A 17,787-nucleotide genomic window follows, 5' to 3' on the forward strand; every position below is an offset into this window, starting at 1 on the left:
ACATAAAGGTGATCTCTAAGCTCTTTTCAGCCTGGCGTAGTGCTGAAAGCGCAAGGCATGTTCTGACAGAACGCACCTGTTCTGCTGCCAAGGAACGGAACATCTTGGTATCTCTATAGGTTTAAAATAAAGTATTTCAACTCCTCAAAACAAAGCAGCAAATGGGACAGAAGTATTCAAATCCACAGTGCTTTGGGAATTCATTGCAACAAATTTTATGACAGGCTACAGGAGATACTCAGCTCCCACAAAGGTACATGGATTCTTCTCTTGGGAGTGCTTGAAGGAGAGCTGTAGGTGACAGTCAGCCAGCTGAGTGAAAGGGTAATGTTGTCTGAGTGAGCTCATACCAGCGCTGGGCACCGTTCTGCAGATGACGGATGTCAGTTGCTGAGGCTATTAAGATGCATTGTGAGTAAAAGAAGGAACAAGCCTCCCCTTTTGTCTATGAATTTGTAGTAGTTGGCTACTCCCCTGCTCTGCTTACAGGACACGATGAGTGAATAATACCAGCAGGGAATAAAACCACTTGTTCTTTTTTCAGTTGGTTGGAACCGCTAAGCCTTTTCCACACAGCTGAAGATGCGGTACTGTGTTGTCGTGGTTTAACTCATGGGCAGCCAAGCACCACCCAGCCGCTCACTCGCTCGCCACATCCAGTGGGATGGGGGAGAGAATCGGAAGAGTAAAAATGAGAAAACTCATGGGTCGAGATAAAGGCAGTTCAATAGGTAAAGCAAAAGCCACACACGCAAGCAAAGCAAAACAAGAAATTCGTTTGCTGCTTCCCATCAGCAGGCAGGTGTTCAGCCGTCTCCAGGAAATCAGAGTTCCATCAACTGTAACAGTTACTTGGGAAGACAAATGCTATAACTCTGAACTTTCCCCCCTTCCTTCTTCTTTCCTCAGCTTTGTATGCTGAGCATGACGTCATATGGTGTGGAATATCCCTTTGGTCAGCTGGGGTCAGCTGTCCCGGCTGTGTCCCCTCCCAACTTCTTGTGCACCCCCAGCCTGCTCGCTGGTGGGGTGGGATGAGAAGCAGAAAAGGCCTTGGCACTGTGCAAGCACTGCTCAGCAATAATGAAAACATCCCTGCATTACCAACAGTGTTTTCATCACAAAACCTTCTAGCTACTAGGAAGAAAATTAACTCTACCCCAGCCAAAACCAGCAGGTGTCCTTTTACTAGAAAGCAGGTGGTGATGAGCAGCCGAGGATGACACCTTAGGCTTGGAGGAAATAGGGAAAGCAATAAGAAAAGATTAATCTAAATCTAATTTTTCTGCAGCTGTTAGAAGCCTTTGGGCAGCTTAACTACTCACATACCTTGATGTCAGCAAAGCACCTAAAACATGGGTAAATTTTTGAAAGAAATATCTGGGAAAAAGTAACAAGCCTTCAGTCTAATTTTTATAAGCCTTTTAAAGGCCATATACACAATTTTAAAATAAATAAAAGTGCATGGACAATCTTACAAAATTAGGCTACTGTTTCCATAGGTGGATACAGGTTTGGATCTAAATTAGATGCCAACAAGGGCTTGAAGAAGGTAGAAGTTTGAGGTTGGGAATTGCTTTTGAGCATTGGGAATTCCATTTTTTGATTTCTTTAATTATGGAAAAAATGGGATTTTTATTGCATTTGAACTGAAAAAATAAAAGCCTGTTTGGGATTGAATCGGGAATTAAAATAAAAAAATAAATTCAGATGCTGATAAAATTCTGTTTTTTTTTTTTTAATTCTAAATTTAAAAGTTCTAGATTCATATCCCATCTAACTAAAAATGTTGAGTGGAAACATAACACCATCATGGCACTGTCTTAATTATGCTCCACATTTCCCTTTCGTCATTCAACAGTAGAGCAGATTAGAAAATCAAAGTTATCTGTCACTTGAATATCTTCACATTTCTCAATTCCCATCATATAATTGGTCTTGATTAGGTTAGCTTGATAGAAAAAAGGAGAGCCCTTACAGATTGAGAAGTTTCATTTGGGTTTCGTTTTTTGGGTTTTTGTTTTGTTTTGTTTTTAAATGCTCAGGACTGGCCAAAACTGTATTTGATGCATCTCTTACCATTGCTGTAGTTCATCACCACCATTCTTCTCAAGCGCTTCATTCTCTGGCATTAATTCTTGAAGGGCTTTTTAGCACCTGACATGTGCTAAGTGCTTTTTTTTTTTTACCCCTACAAAAAGTTTTCCTGAACCATAGGATTAGAAAGCCCCTACAGTCAATAGAAAGGCTGCTTGGACTTCTATAGGTTTTGGATCAGGACAGTTAACAGGTAGCATTGCCCATCATCCTACAGCCAATTGACTTTCAATTACTGTCTTAAATGTGAAGCAGATTGTGTTTGTCAATGTGTAAAACCTAAAATGTTGATTGCCTAATTTTCTTTCTTACAACTCACTGTTTAAATAAGTGCAGTATCCAAAGCTAAAAAAAAAAAACAAACAACAAATTGCAAAGAAGTAATGTATTAATTTAATAATGTCGGTTAAGAATTTGTTCCTCTACAAGTAAAGTAATTGGTACAATGGCATTTTATAGTTGATGGTAATTTCTAGTAATAAAAATAGAGTTCATTTCCTAAGTAATGTATTGACTTATTAATTATATTTAATGGCTTTCTTACTGATTTTTTATTGCAGTTGTAAATTAATTAATTTGCCAATTTATTTCCAAAAGTCTTAATTAAAGTACTTAATAGTAAGCACAAGTAAATGACAAGACATTGTTATACTTAGCAATGTTCGATGTACCAGTTCTAAGTAACTTTCTAAGTAAGGGGCATGGAGATCAAATGCTTCTAAAACATGTTAAAGGTTTAATGATGCTCCGAGGCTGTTAAAAGCAGCTATTTCAGACACTCAGCTTGTCCAAGAGGAAGCACTTAGCTTTCAAGATTTCAAGCTCAGTAAGCAACATTAAAAACATATTTATTTTAGAAAGGGGAGAGACCGTGTGTTGTTGATTAAGTTAATGCTTCTATCCACTCAGCAAAAACTTTTTTCACTAGGTACTGAAAGTACATAGAAATACACTCATTACCTTCAGAGCTGGTAAGTAGGTAGTTCTGTAGTGATCTCATGGTTATAATACGTATGCAAATTTCTGAAACTTAAGGTTAAGGTTATACTAAAAGCAAAATGCTTGATCCAAAAGCAGAGGACCTCTCACGAAAGGAAGAAATTTTGAAGACCTAAAGGTGATTTTACTGGAAAAAGAGATAGTGAGGGAAGAGTGAGAATATAGGCTTGAAACATGTATGAAGAGGTGTGAGCAACTGCCAGACAGAACTTTTCGTGATCCCATTTGATAAATAGTCTAAGCAACAGATTTATGAATCAACTGTGGGAAATCAATAAGGGATTTTGCGCGACAGGATTACTTAGGTCTCTGAATCATTACTAAAATGATGGGTTTGTGTATTCAGACAAAACCTGAATGTGTGTTGTTTCAGTTTTCCCACGTATGCTCACTTTCTGCAGTTTGTCTTATAAATTAAATTGCTGACAGGATGTTGTGGTTAACTGAACTTAATGAAATACTAGTGAGCCCCTTTTCAAAGTGAGTTCTTGCTGCTTCCCACTGGAAAATTGCCTAGAAAAGGTAACCTCTTCCAAACTGAGAATAGTATCAGCCTATCTGATAGAACTGTAGAAGAGCCCAGGTTGTAAGGGACCTCAAAAGATCATCTGGACCAACCTTTCATGGAAAGGGGAACCTCGATGAGATTATCTAGCACCCTGACCAGCCGCGTATTGAAAACCTTAAGTGATGGGGAATCCACCACGTCCCTGGGGAGGTTGTTCCAGTGTTTGATTGCTCTCACTGTAAAAAATTCTAACACAGGTTTCTAATTGAAGTCCCACATGACTCACATCTAATTTAGATGTTAATAATTAATTCATAACAACTTTTTTATACTTTCAAGTAAGTTTCACTTGAGTAAAATTGCAAGATGTTTACAGAAGCAACTAAGTTAATTGTGTTGATATTTTTTAATTAATTATTTGCTTAGTTGTGATTATGAGACAGAGGAGAGAAGACGTACCTTCAGTGGAACCAACCATGTCATTTTATATGGTCTGGAGATCCCGACTGCTCAGAAATTCAGTGGAATGGGTGAACAGAACAATGAACACAGTCGATATTGTGCCATTGTTATAAACCAAAAACAGACATGATTAAAAGAAAAAAAAAAATAGTCTTAAACTTCACAAGTAGTTGTTTCTGTTTGAACTTTAGGTCCAACATTTACCATAATACTTACTTGGCCTATTCAGGTCATTTTTGTGTAAAGGAAGGTGGAGGACTTCTTTTGGTATTAATGCCATGGTTAAGGAGCTTACAAAGCCAGAGGATAGATCCAGAGTTAACTGAAGTCAATGGGAATTATTCAGTATGTTTGGGTTAAGTTCTGAGTATCCTTCATTTTTAAAAAAGTAAAATTGGGCAGATTGGCTGGATTTTGCTGAGAGTGGCCTATGCTATTTATACAGTTCCACTGAGCTGGTTTTCCTGTGGATCTAATTTCACTAAGTAGGCATTTGGAAAAGCTTTACTATTTTAAGGATATTTGCCTCCAAATGGTTTGGCAACCACCTTCCTCCCGTTCACCTCTGCTTCCCCATGTGGTATGACTGATTATTCTGACTTCAGGTTGTGTGCCAAAAACCGTCTCTAACCTGCTAGTGTTATAATCCTGTAGGGATCTTGTGTTGGAGGAAAAAACAGCTTTACAGATGAGTGTGGTGGCTATAGTGAAGTTAAATTATTTTAAGGTAATTCCAAAGTGAAAATTATTTCTCTTGTGGTTTGTGCCCACTTAAGTAAAATAAATTTAATGCACTTGTTATGGGGCTATCTTTGTTTTAATTTTTCTTTGTCATCTTTTTTAAATTAAGTTGCAGTAATGCTAGGAATAAAAAATTAAGCAAATTTAGTCTTAATATTGCTTCTAGAAAAGGCACAGTAACTCAGTTAGTGGTAGAGTAGCTTCTTACAGTAATGAATTAGTGATTATGCATTTCTGTTGCTGACTGTGGACACCTACTTCTTGTGTAGCCAAATTTAGACAGTGATGGTTATGTTAAATAATTTAATCTATATAGAACATTAGTATGCTCACCAAAGGGGAGGGAGATAATCCTGAATATCTAGAGCATTTGTTTTTCATAGGTCTGTCATGCCATTATGTTGGTGAATGAGACCTAGTGGTCTGTTGTTTTATTTAGAAATCAACTGATGATATATTTGGGTTTTTAAGATATGAGCAGAAAGGTATAAATAAGTGCTTTAGATGGTGTAATGATGCTCATAAAATGGGTCTTTAAAATCGATGCATTCATACAGAAGGTGGAAAGGCTAGAATCTGCCACAGAATGGGGGTGTTTCTTAGACAAAGTTACTCACTTTTTACCAGAATGAGTAAGTTCATCTACTCTAATTCAAAAAAGGTTAGGTGATTTGGGTTAAGAAACAGAATTGAGAAATCTCAGCCTTTAAAATTCAAAGCTTTAGCAATCAAAAGAGAAAGACCTGCTCATAAGAGCTACTGGAAACTGCTTGAGAGACACTGCAAATCCCTCAGTTCCCCTGCAAATGTTGGCAGTTGTGAGTCTTAAGTACTTTTTAACACCTTGAAGAATTGTCCAATACATTATCTTTTTAGTGCTGTATATGATTTTTATCCTGACCTTCTCCCTTAATTAAGGCTTATTTCAACAGGGGACCCATTGATTCAGTGAAAGAAAATGAACTCTGTAATCTGCTTCCCCCAAATTGAACTTATTTTTATTACTATTAATTGCTGCCACTTAGTTCCTGTGATGTTTTAACTGCTTGGATTTATTGAAACAATCATAGGATTCACTATTATCACTTGAGAAATGGGGAGGACAGTGATGATTTACGGATGACCCAATGGTTTTAAACCAGTATTACTCCAGATTCAGTGATTTATGCAAGCTGATCCATTGTGTAAGTAGATGACAGTCTATCTCTCCCTTTCTTTCTCCATAATAAACCCCTACATTTTCAAAAGACTGCTAGCCTGTAACACAGGGCATGCAGAACCTTGATTTTGTTAAAACAAAGTCAGGAGTAATTTTGCTCTGAGTTTTGTTTTATATAGATCCATGAAGTTCCTTGGTAGCGAGGTAGAAGGGTTTTTGATTTAAACAGAACTGATGTCTGAAGACGTTAAGACCTGGCTGTGCAACTTGATTCATGTTTGTGAAGAGTTACAGTGGTCTTTGAGAAGAGGCAAAAGACAGCAGGGACGCTTAGAAAGTCAGAACAGAGGAGGGAGATGATCAAGCAAAAAGAATAGAGTCAGACTGCATGAGCAAAAGAAGAAACAAGAGAGGGAGAGATGAGGAAAGAAGAGATGGTGATAAACCAGTAACTCTGAAAACAAATGACAGGATATCAGGCAGGAATAATTAGTCTAGATAGTGGAAATGATTAAAGAGTTTGACCAGTTAGAAAGTGATTGGAATAAACATTTGCAGTCCAGTTAATGAACTAGAGCAGTCAAACTTAATCAGATAGGCACTCAGTCAACCAGACTGAACTAACTAGATGCATAATCTGTTGAACCAAGTGAGAACTGAGGGAAATGCAGTGAATTGTGAAAATTGAATGGAATGCAAAAGGATTAATCAATTAACATTTAAAATTAACAAATCCAAAGATAAATGCATGGATGTTCAGATGGAAGCTAGGCCTGCTTTCCAGCATGACTCAAAAGAGCCCAAAGGGCATTGGTGAGCAAAATCATTTTTGGAAGATGAAGAACGCAGAGGAGATGGGACAAGAAGGAAAGAAGATTTTCTGAGTGCACTTCCAGGTTGTGGAAGATGAAATAATATCAGCAGCAAGAACTTTAGGCATGCCTAGGTGTCATGCACACTAACACTGGATTCTGAGGTACCACTGCTCTGTAGTACTGCAACACATACAAGATTGAGAAATGTCTAATTTCTCTTTCTTTACCACAGTGAAGACTTCTTTAGATTTTTGGCTCTGAGCACTTCTACACCTCAAGGCTTATCTTCTGAAGTGTTCAAGTTCAGCTCATCTCCTCTGTCTGAGAGGTCTCATTGCAAATCTGCCCCAGTCTTGCTATAAGATCCTGTCCAACTCCTCGCCTTTTCTTGTCCAAAGCCTTCCTCTTTCTGCCTCAGGGAGCCTTGCTTGCTTTGTCCTGCTATTCGGTTTCTGAACCATCTACAGCAGCCAGCTTTCTTAGCAAACCAATTGCTGCACCAAATCACAGACATTGTTTAATAATTCTGCACTGTATCTAGTGTGGAAGAGGTGTGTCACGTTGATATGCCAGCATCGATGGATACAGTGAAGCAGACGCCTTGCAATGCAACAACTAAAACCAAAAAGCCCTGATCTTGTAGTTCCGAATCAAATCCATAATACATGAACAGAAATGCCAACTGACTAAACCCGATGCATGGATTTTTCCCTGAAAAATTTAAGAATCTGTAACGGAGGACCGAAGTTTTCTGAAAACGAGTGCGTGCCCTTTCAGCAAATGAGACTCTCTTATGCTGTATTTGGAAACTCACAACCAGTAGCTGCACATCAGATATTCGGTCAGGATCATTAAACCTGTATGTTGCGATTCTTTTGCTTTGAAGTAATGAAAAACGTGGGGAAACAGAGGAGCTTTCAAAAGCTGCCAAGTGACTTAGGAGCCCAAATTAATGGGAACTGTCTCCTTAGTCCCCCAGGAGTTTTCAAAAACACCATCGTTACTGAATTGCACTGAGGCATGCCTTCCACCTGTGAGGACGAGAAAGGGCAGACTGTGCACTGTTCTTCCATGGAGGTGGTTTTACAGAGTACCTCCACAAATGAGGCGTACAGGGCTTTTATGAATTGAGTCTTTGAAAGCCCTGCTAGTAACGCATATTGATCCCGAAGTCACGCACGGATGGCAAGATCCTAAATTACCAGTCAGGTTTTATTACATGAAAGAAATTTTAAGAATACTTTTTTCCCCCTTCTTTAAATGATTACCAGCTGAAGTGTGGAAGTTTTGTACAACTGGGAGGTTGCAAGCACTTAAATGAGTCAGCTGGATTCTGGGTCCAATTCCAGATTGAAGTGTATTGTTCATGAGGCATGATCGACGGTGTATCAGCAAATTTGTAAGCAAAGTAAGAGATTTGGAAATGTTTTTCAGATCTACAAGGAAATATAATGTGGTCAACTCTTACAGAGAGATTTATCATATTCCAAAAATAGTACCAGTGGTGGATTTTTCCACTGATGTGAGCAGAGATGAATAGAGATGAACAAAGCAACTATTTTGATACCTCAAAACTTTGAGGGTTGAGAGGCAATCTGTCTGGTTCTGTGAAATGATGGGTTGCAGCATACTGGGATCTAAGCTGTTTTGGTTGATTTGTGTGAGCCGCAATCTAGAGTAAATGATTTTGCGGGGACTACAGCAGTGAATATTCCATGTACTTAAGCCTAAATTATGTACTGGATTTTTAAGACATCATTTAGAGCTGTAAGCAACAACTACATAAATCCAGCATCATGTTATACGGTACAAAAAAAGATGAATATGAAAAGGATGAAATTTCAGTATTTCTGTAATATTATCTGGGTTGCTATTGATATATAGAAAGTCACTGTTAACCCTTTAAGCACCTCATAGAATAACAGTGTATGTACATGTGTCTATGAACTTATGTTAATGAAACCGTAATGAAAAGAAAGCAATCACTCCAAGATCAGAAACATTAAGTGTAAAGTTTTGGCAACAGTATTAACTTGTCAGGCACATTTATTGTACACATCAGTAACAAAGCAGTAGTAAAGTGACTCAGCTGTCTACAAAAATTGCCAAGTGGCTTAGACGCAAAGTAACATAAGTATTTACTGCGTGCGAGCTATTTCCTGAAGTGAAGGAAGTGAGTAACTATGAAGTTACTTGTGTGGAGCTTCTGCTAGTGAAAGTTGTAAAGCATGTTTCACGCCATCCCATTAATTGTTGAAGCTTCGGCTACTTTCATCATCTGAAGATTTGTCCCTGTATATTTATCAAAGCTTTTGAAAAAGGAGGATCCTAACAAGAAGTTCAATAGGAATATCGCTGATTTGAACTTCAGTTTCTTTGCCATTGCTGGGTTCTTCACAGCCAACAGAAGAGTTTGGATTGGAAAACAGAAGAGTAGGGTTAAAGTTATGGGTGTTCCTTCTTTGTAGGTAAAGGAGGCTGCAGCTGGTGCTTAGTGTTTGCAATGATACACATTACTGTAATGTTACATTGATTTTTAAAAAATTGCATTGCAAAATACATTTTGTACAAAGTATATTTTCTAAAAATATAACTTAAAGCTGATTAGGACAAATGTGAAACCCAAAATAACCTTTTGTATTGTATATTGAAAAAAAGTTCTACTTCAAGAGATGTTTGACCTACTCATCTTTGCACAGAGTGCTTTGCAGTGGTCTTCCATGCTTACAGTGTTTGTCTTTTCTTTTAATTTCATCTTTGGAGCACCTCCAAATTCCTCTGCTCCCAAATGAAATCAGTCAATTTCTCTCATTTGGACAAGCCTATTCCTCCTCTTTCTCTTTAGTCATAAAACATTCCTGCCTATCTAATCTCATCACGAAACCTTTAGGGCAATTGCTACTCCATTATAAGTTTATACTGTAGCAAGTAGTCTTCATCTTATTTGTTGTTTTGTAGAATGTGGGCTAATTTGTGACTTCATGTAGCTCCCCTTAAATTACAATAAATGTGCATCTTCTTGCTGCTTGTGTTATCAGCAGTACTAGGCATCAACAGAGTCTGTAAAGCGTCGCAGTTGTCTTTCTCAAGTGTAATAGCAGTCAGAGCATTCTCCGGTTCACATTATTTTTTGACTTTTCAAGTAAACAGTGTGTACCTTTCGTGGACAATTAGGGTAATTGCTGAAATGAAACCAAAGTGTTGACCCAGGCAGGATGCCACCACATGGAAGTCAGTTGTGCAAAATTACTCCTCATGCACTGCAAGCCCACAGTGATGCTGTTCTGAAGATACTACAGAGGAGTTTATTACTTTTTCCATTTTTTCATATTGCTATACCATCTCCGAGTAGTACTCACAGATGAGTCTGGTCTATGGTGCGCACTGAGACTGAGTGCAAGGACAAAGGATTAGATCGTGAATTCCTTAGTACAAATACAAAGGCAAGTGGCAATAGATGAATAAAGTTTAAGTTGAGAGATTTGACTGATAAAACAGGAAAGTGTAGACGCTGTCAGCTTTGAGTTTTTAGTTAGTGCTAAGCATTGTTTAAGCTGTAACCATGTTGGTATAATTGAGTGCTGTCTCTGGGGACTCCGCTTTAGAAAATTGCACTCATTCCAAAAGTTGCTTGGGCAGAGAGCTTGCTCATGGCAGAGCTTCACTGTTTGCCTAAGGAGTCTTGCTGTACTTGTGTGGGTTTTGCAAGTGGTCATAAAGAATTTGTAGGAATGGCGTTAGGTGAAATGAAGACAGTTTCTTTTCCAGTTTGCAAAGCCAAGCAGTGGACTTGTCCTCTGCTCTGTATTTCTTTGTCTTAATAGTGTTTAGGAGACTTCTTTTCTAACACATCTACTTTCTGCTGGTGTTGACTGCTTTTTTTAGCATTTGAATAAAAGCCAGAAAATATTTTCAGTGGATAGGAGACAAAAAATCCTTTTCTAAACTCCAGCTTGCAAAGCTAATTCCCAGGCAGTTCAGCACAATTCTGGGTCTAGACCTCAACTGAACTGTCAAGGAATAAAATCTATATAATAAACCACTCATCTAATTCACTACATCACGGGATTCAATCTCCCTAGGCAAGATTTAGTTCAGACATTCAGATGCTTTGTTGTATGAAGTTAGACAAGGTGGTATTCATCTTTTGTGACTTCAGTTATCTGAAAGTTAGGCATCATGTCAAAGTCAACAGGGAGAAAAAGTAGTACTTTGGAGAGCAATTCATTCCACCTTTAACATCATAGCATCATCAGAGTGTCAGAAAGGGGACAGTGCTTTGCTTGAGGAATTGTAGCCTGGAATTTCTAACAGAACTATCCTTTTAAAGGCAGTGGATGCTTTAATACCTGTAAACTATAAAGTCTGCCCACCAGTTCCTCACTTTTGAATGGTGTCAGGCAAGGAATCTTTAACAAACGGATCCTCTATTGAACATCCTTGACGCTCACTGGTTAGCAGGCTAGATAAATCATTTTATAGTAATTATTTTGTGGGAGTTTATACAGAGTCTGTTAGGATAAACCCTGAAAAAAATTAAATGGCTATTGAGTGCAAGATTAATAGTGCTATCCAGGAATACTATACAATATCAGCATTACCAATACAAGCTTCATCTGTGCATCTTTGACAGGATGCTTCCAGTCAGACCTAGAAGCCTCTCTGCACTAAAGGCAAAACTGCCAGCTGTTCTGTGAAACCTGTACGAGTTATAAACCAGAAATCAGCCTTGAGCTTTTACCCTCTGTAGATATATTATAAGTGGGTCTAGAAAAGAAGGTATATTTCTGAAATAAACCCCCAGTTCTTCACATAGAAGAACATTCAGATACAGAAGTGGTTTGTCAGAACTAAAGTGGGTTTTGGTAAAAGCAGAGCTACAGCCAAGAACTTTCTAGTGGAGTCCTATACATCATATTGCTTCTCTGCATCCTTACAAAATCACTTACACGTAAAAGCTTTGATTTATTTTTTGTTGACCACATTGCTTTATGGGAGACCTCAGTGAAGGCTTTTTGAAAAATCTACTTAAATTGAGTTGCATTTGGACATTGGATCCCATGCTGCTCTCCAAAGAGTGGTAATAGAAGATCTACATTATTTTTTCAGTTACTTCCTTACCAGTATGTGCAATTCCCTCTCTTGCATTATCTTGTTTATTTTTTATTACCCTTGTGAATGACTCCGTCACTTCTGTTTCAGCAGAAGCAGTAACTCAATCCCTTAATAAAGCCTTAAACAACATTGCTTCTAAATGAGGTTAAGATCTCTATTGTATGCAGCATTTGCCTTGAACCTTAATTCCTCCTACTTCTGCATGGATATCTGGTTACATTCAGGAGTTAGTCATTTCAAATCCAGTTTCTGGAGATCATTAAGTTCTATCCTAAATTTCAACTGACAAGACATCTTAGGTGTGATATACCATTAAGAGTCATATCAGGGAATTTCTGTTCCTTTAGGTTAGTGTAATGAATGTTTCTTCTGTATCAGGAAAACTTAAAATCTTTTTTTCTAAACAGAAACTTGTAGCACATTTGGGCTTTTCTGTGGTTCTTTTTTTTTAAAATATGTTCATTGTGGTTTAATAATTTTAAATAGTCTTCCACAAAAAAAGCTGCTATGATTTCCCGTACATAAACACACACTTTTTTCTCCAGCTTTGATTTAAAAGAAGGTCCTTCTTGTGTAGTTCTAAATTGAGACAGAATTTCCTCTGAACTTCAGCAACGTGCAGTTATTTTTTTCATTTCCATTCTCCTTGTTTTAGAAGACTTGAGCTGAGTATCTCAGATCAAGACCAAGCTGTGTTTACGAGTTTTCCCGGAGTTGCAAAGGTAATGGGCATTTGCAGTCTGATGTTCCACAGTATGCCCTCTTTAAAAAAGTGAAAGAGAAGTACTCCCTCTTCCATAAATTGCTTTGCATGGAATAGTAAGAATATTATCATGTCTCAGAATTACCTCACATATTAGAATGACATTTTTTTAAAGTGACTAGAGCACAGCCGCTGAGTTGCTCCTCTGCCTTGTACCACCATTGTACTGGGGCTTCAGTCCTTTAGTCTTTAAGCAGGTCACAGGAGTCTGTAAGATGTTTTAATGCAGCCCAGAGAGCAGCTGCCATTTGAAAATGAGACAGGTTAACATAAAATCCTTGAATAGGTAAGAACTGTTGTTCTGGGCTCACCTGTCTGACTTTACCTGGAATAAATTAGGGGGTATCTGCATGTGCTGCTTCATCAGCAGGTCAGAAGGGAAAGTGGTCCTGAACAGATGGTGGCAATAACCTCTCCTGCCAATGCGGCTGAAAGAGTATGTTTACCTGCAACCAAAGGGACCTACCTGTACCACAGCTACAAATAACTCCGAGATCTCATTACAGTCCAGTTTAACTCATTAGTGTTGACAACCATGAGCTGGGGTGTTGTAGCTAAGGCTAGAGCCTTGCACTACCTGGGATTTCTGGAGCAGAGTACCTTCATCTTGTGAATGTGTGACAGTAACGCTGAAAGTACTTGGCGACTGTTGACTCATGGAGGGTAACATCTGTAGAAAACTGTAAGAGAAGGACTGTGCAGTAGTTGGGCCAAATACTTAGATCTCAGGGCCCTTCTGTGGCATTTCTTTCTGTAGTTTCTTCAAGCAGCAGATCTGTATTGTATTGAGTATCACTAGAACTCGGGGATGGGCGTTTCTTGAAAGCACCTTTTTGGAGAAATAAATCACGTTTCTAAAGCATCTCTCCACCTTCAAATGCACATCCACTAAGAAGCAGCTTGGGTCCAGACTTGATGTTGGTAGGTTTCTATTGCTGTGTTCCACTACAATGAAAAGCAATTTGCACTTGAATTTTGGAAATCTGAGCAGTTATAATAGTATCAAGTACTCCAATGACAAAGTCTGGAAGTAATTTTGGTCAGAAATTGAAAGTCTCTCTTCATAATCTCATCCTAAAACTGTAATAGATACTCAGTGCTTCACCTACGGAAAATTTAATAACTTACACAGCATCAAAAATTGTTTGACACCATATATAAATTGCTGAGTGAAGTTCGTGATTTATAACATTGCATGTGAGATTTGTTTAGTATCTAATTTACTGGATTAATCACTGAATGCCAAATCAGTTTGCAGATTGCATGTAGATCAGTTTAATCTGTCACCTTAATTGTCAGTGAAATTTTTAATGCTGAGTTTACATTAACTGTTTTCCATACTACTTCCCACTGAGTAAGTAGTAGCAGCCTAATACATCCACAGTGCTCGGGTGACACTGCAGGCATCAATGGTTGTTTTTCACTGCTCTCCAAATCTGAGGTTCCCACAGTTAAATCTGTGTTTTGCTAATATTTGCATGTTTTAATACATGCCAAATGGAGAGAACGGTGTCAGTCCTGTCAGTGCTGACATGGTAAAAAGTTGTCTCTTTGGTGCAGTGTTCGAGTGAGTAGATTTCAGGGGACAGGACCAAGCTGAAATGACCCAGGGCTTCCTCAGACAAATGCTGCATTAGCATGTGGTAATATTAGACTCAAGTGATTCTGTCATCCTCCGTGCTTGTGATTAGCATTTAGTGATACACTCAGTGTAGCCTTTCACTCGAGAGCCGCCGTGAGTTACACAAGGGTAAGCAGCATCTCCAGTTTTATTCTAGGTTTGTTACAAATGCAACTTTAGTGGGACAAACCTGTTCAAAATTCTGGTCAAACTTAGTAAGTGTTTTGACACACAAAAAAATAAAAAAGGAGGGGGACGAAGAAACTGTAAATTTTAACACCTTTTCCCTGGACTTCAGGGTTTTTTTATTTGAAACTATGTTAAAAGGCACAAAGGAGGAATGAAATATCCAAAATGAAACAAATTTTTAACAAGCTTCTTGGAGCTAACCCGTATTTTATTTCAGGTCAAATAAAATCTTTTGGAATAATGCTGAGCAAACATTTTCCTTCTGCAGGGGACATTTTCATTTTAGATAGCTCTTAAAAATGAGGGAGTATTTTCTGTGCAAACAAAAATATGCTGTTCATATAGTGCTAGTTCTACTCAATAGCAAAGCCATATATCCCAAACAAAGTGTTATTTCTTTGTTGTGGGCAGTGAGATGGAAGCTTGAAGAAGTGAAGACACTTGCCCAAGGTCACAGCGTAAGAGCCAGTTTGGAAATCCTGACCGACTGGCTCCTTATTTGATAGGCAGCGTTTCCGAAGGCATTTTGCTAGCAACTCAAGGCCCCTGCACACATAAAAGGAGTGCTGGTTTGCAGTACCTTGAAAAGGGACACAGGGCTGCTGTGTTTTGTCTGTTTTCTGCTCAGTCCTTTGTTATTTAACTCTTTCTTCCCTTTGTTGGGTATTGGGAAAGGATGCCAGGCTTTTTATTTCCAAGGATACATTGTATGAGCTGGTAACTTAGTCGTGATGTACCTGGAAGAGGCCTACTGATTGCCATGAGAAACCTTTCACTTCCACTTTCTGTTAGCAGAGACCGACCAGGTTGTCCAGAGACCTTTCCACCAGGATTGTCAGTGGGAACAGGAGAGGGAGGTAGGATGGATGAGTTCTCACAGTGCAGAGAAAACTTGAACTGCTGCTGTCTGTGGTGAAACTGCTTAGCACAAAGGGAGCCAATAATTAGGGTTTGACACCTCGTCTTTTCCAGCTCTTAGTTTCTGTAGCTGTCCTACTGTTCTGCTGAAAACCTTTCCAAGAATGAGTGACTGTTGCCCATAAGGACCTGGCTGCCGTGGATGCAGAGCCCGCTGAGCTTTCTGATTATCTCACTGCCTGTGGGATAGTGGATCATTGATTTTATCCATATTAGATGCTAAGGCAAGGCACTTTTATCATCTTTGTGATACCTCATTGACAGGCTGTTTAAAATTATATTACTCACTAAAAAGCAGTGGTAATTACCTGTGGGATGGGAAGGAAGGACATGGTCAAAGTAGAGTTGAGAGCCTTTACTGTAACTACGGCCGCATAAGAGTCCTGCTGCTGTTTATCAAGAAATCCTGGTAAAGGAGGCAAGGCATTTTCCTGGTTTAGGTACAAATTCCAGGGCCATTGATTTTGTTGGTAGCATTTCAATAAACTTTCTGAATGTAGATTCTCCATGCGCTATGGTTACATTCCAGGCTTTGAGGTACTGCAGGGATGAGAGTAGTTGGCTGGTGACACCCTGGTGAACTGCCTCCACATCTCATTGAGTTAAATCCCCAGCAGGGCTGGAAGTCAGGGTTTTTAACTACTCTCTTTGTAAAAATTATATAGCAGGTATCTAGCACCTTTGCACTCGATATAACTTAACTACAGCATGAAGAGGACATGGGCAGCTTAGGATGAATGCAAGTACAAGTACAGAGCAACTGTGGACCATAGTAAAAAACAGGAAGAGTCAGTGTTCTCTAAGGTGGCTGACATCGCCAAGGTGGCTGACCTCACCAAGATGGCCACCACTCAGGAAGAAGGCTTGATGAAACGCATATGAAAATTAATGTTATTCATTATTTGGTCTTTTAAAATGATACTTCAAGACCAAGTGTAGACACACGTAAAGTACCTTTTAGGTCTCCCTTAGTCCATTTTATGGCCAAAGAAAGTCTGATGGTTCTCTTTTATTTTTCAGTGTGTTTGTGCAGTTTGTGCTGTCGAGTGAGTCCTGTCCAGTACAGCTTGTTAACTGTAACCCTCTCCTAAATTGATGGGGTTTTTTTCTAATGTTTCCTTTGAAACTGTGCCACAACTCAATAGGTCTTTGGTGGAGAGTGTACTGAATTTCATTATTTCCTGATATTAGCTTATAGGTCTCTTCTCTTAGTTCCTTATATGCCTAATCGGTTTTGATTCCAAGTCAGTCAGAATACTATGCATGTATGGCTGGGTTGGGTTCTGTATGTCATTTCTATGTGCTCTGCTTCTCCTTCTAGACCTTCTCATGATTATTTCTGAGTAGTTTATTACCTGTTTGCCACAAAACCAGACTAATCCCGTTTACTTTGCAGTGGGGCTAGCAACCCGTTTCATATTCTGTTGTTATTACTTGTTTTGTACCCGAATGTTTCTGTTCGCTGTGAAAAAGCAAACTGTTTGCTTGATGAAGAATGAGCAGTGAGCTGTGTGTCCTCCTACTTCTCTATTTTCTATAATGAATCATTTTGCAGTTGTGGAAGATTTAGTTATAAAGGATTTGTCTGCCAGGAAGAGGTACATTTGCATTGTATAAATAGATTTATCTCGAGTCAACAAGGTGTTACGCTTTGCTGAAACCTATCCAGCTGGGAGGAGCATTTTACATAATAACAGCAGTAGCAGATTTGTGAGAATTTGATACTGTTGTTGACAATAGTTAAGAGGTTAATTAATGGCCAACTGAATCAGTTATCAAAATGAGGCAAAGAAGAGTTGGAAGAACCTTGAAGAGGAGGTTGCCCTCAGCAGAAAACCTATTGTCAAAGTGGATATAAAGGAATATTTTGGGTTGGCATACATTTTGTGGTGCCAAATTTGAAGATGAGAACTGTAAAAAAGATGACTGTCAGTTCTGAGTTGTTGTGTAAAATCTTCTGAGAGTTTGATGGCACAGTCTGCTCATTGAAAGGTAAAGATCTTAAAAAAAACCTAGTCATAGAGACGTAAGACATGTTCTGTCTCCTTGATCTATCTTTACATATAGCAAGTGTTTTATTAAGATTCCTATCACCGTATTAAAAATTTTTCAAAGCCATTTTAATATTATTTAATGTTCATCTAGCTATTTTACTGTTGCTAGCAACCCACAGGCATCTCATCCTCAGGGCATGGTAATTCTGAGTAATGATATTGGACAACTCTTACAATTCTCTCTGCACCTCAGTATATCTTTGAGGAAGAGATCTTGCATGGAAAGCATTAACTGAAGTGTCTTTTAGAATGCCACAAGACAGTAGAGAGACTGCAGGAAACCTAGGTGGTCGTCTTGGAATTGTAATGTCATCCCTTCTTGTGTTTTTCCACTAATATCTTAACC

The 17,787-nt window shown here is 38.7% G+C and overlaps 1 protein-coding gene across 1 annotated transcript in view; it reads left to right on the forward strand.

Annotated features, from left to right (window-relative positions):
• Positions 1-17,787, forward strand: part of ALK (ALK receptor tyrosine kinase) — a 332,439-nt gene that overhangs the window by 223,626 nt on the left and 91,026 nt on the right. The window lies entirely within an intron of this gene.

The sequence above is a fragment of the Tauraco erythrolophus genome, chromosome 2, assembly GCF_009769465.1.
Source record: "Tauraco erythrolophus isolate bTauEry1 chromosome 2, bTauEry1.pri, whole genome shotgun sequence".
NCBI lineage: Eukaryota > Metazoa > Chordata > Aves > Musophagiformes > Musophagidae > Tauraco > Tauraco erythrolophus.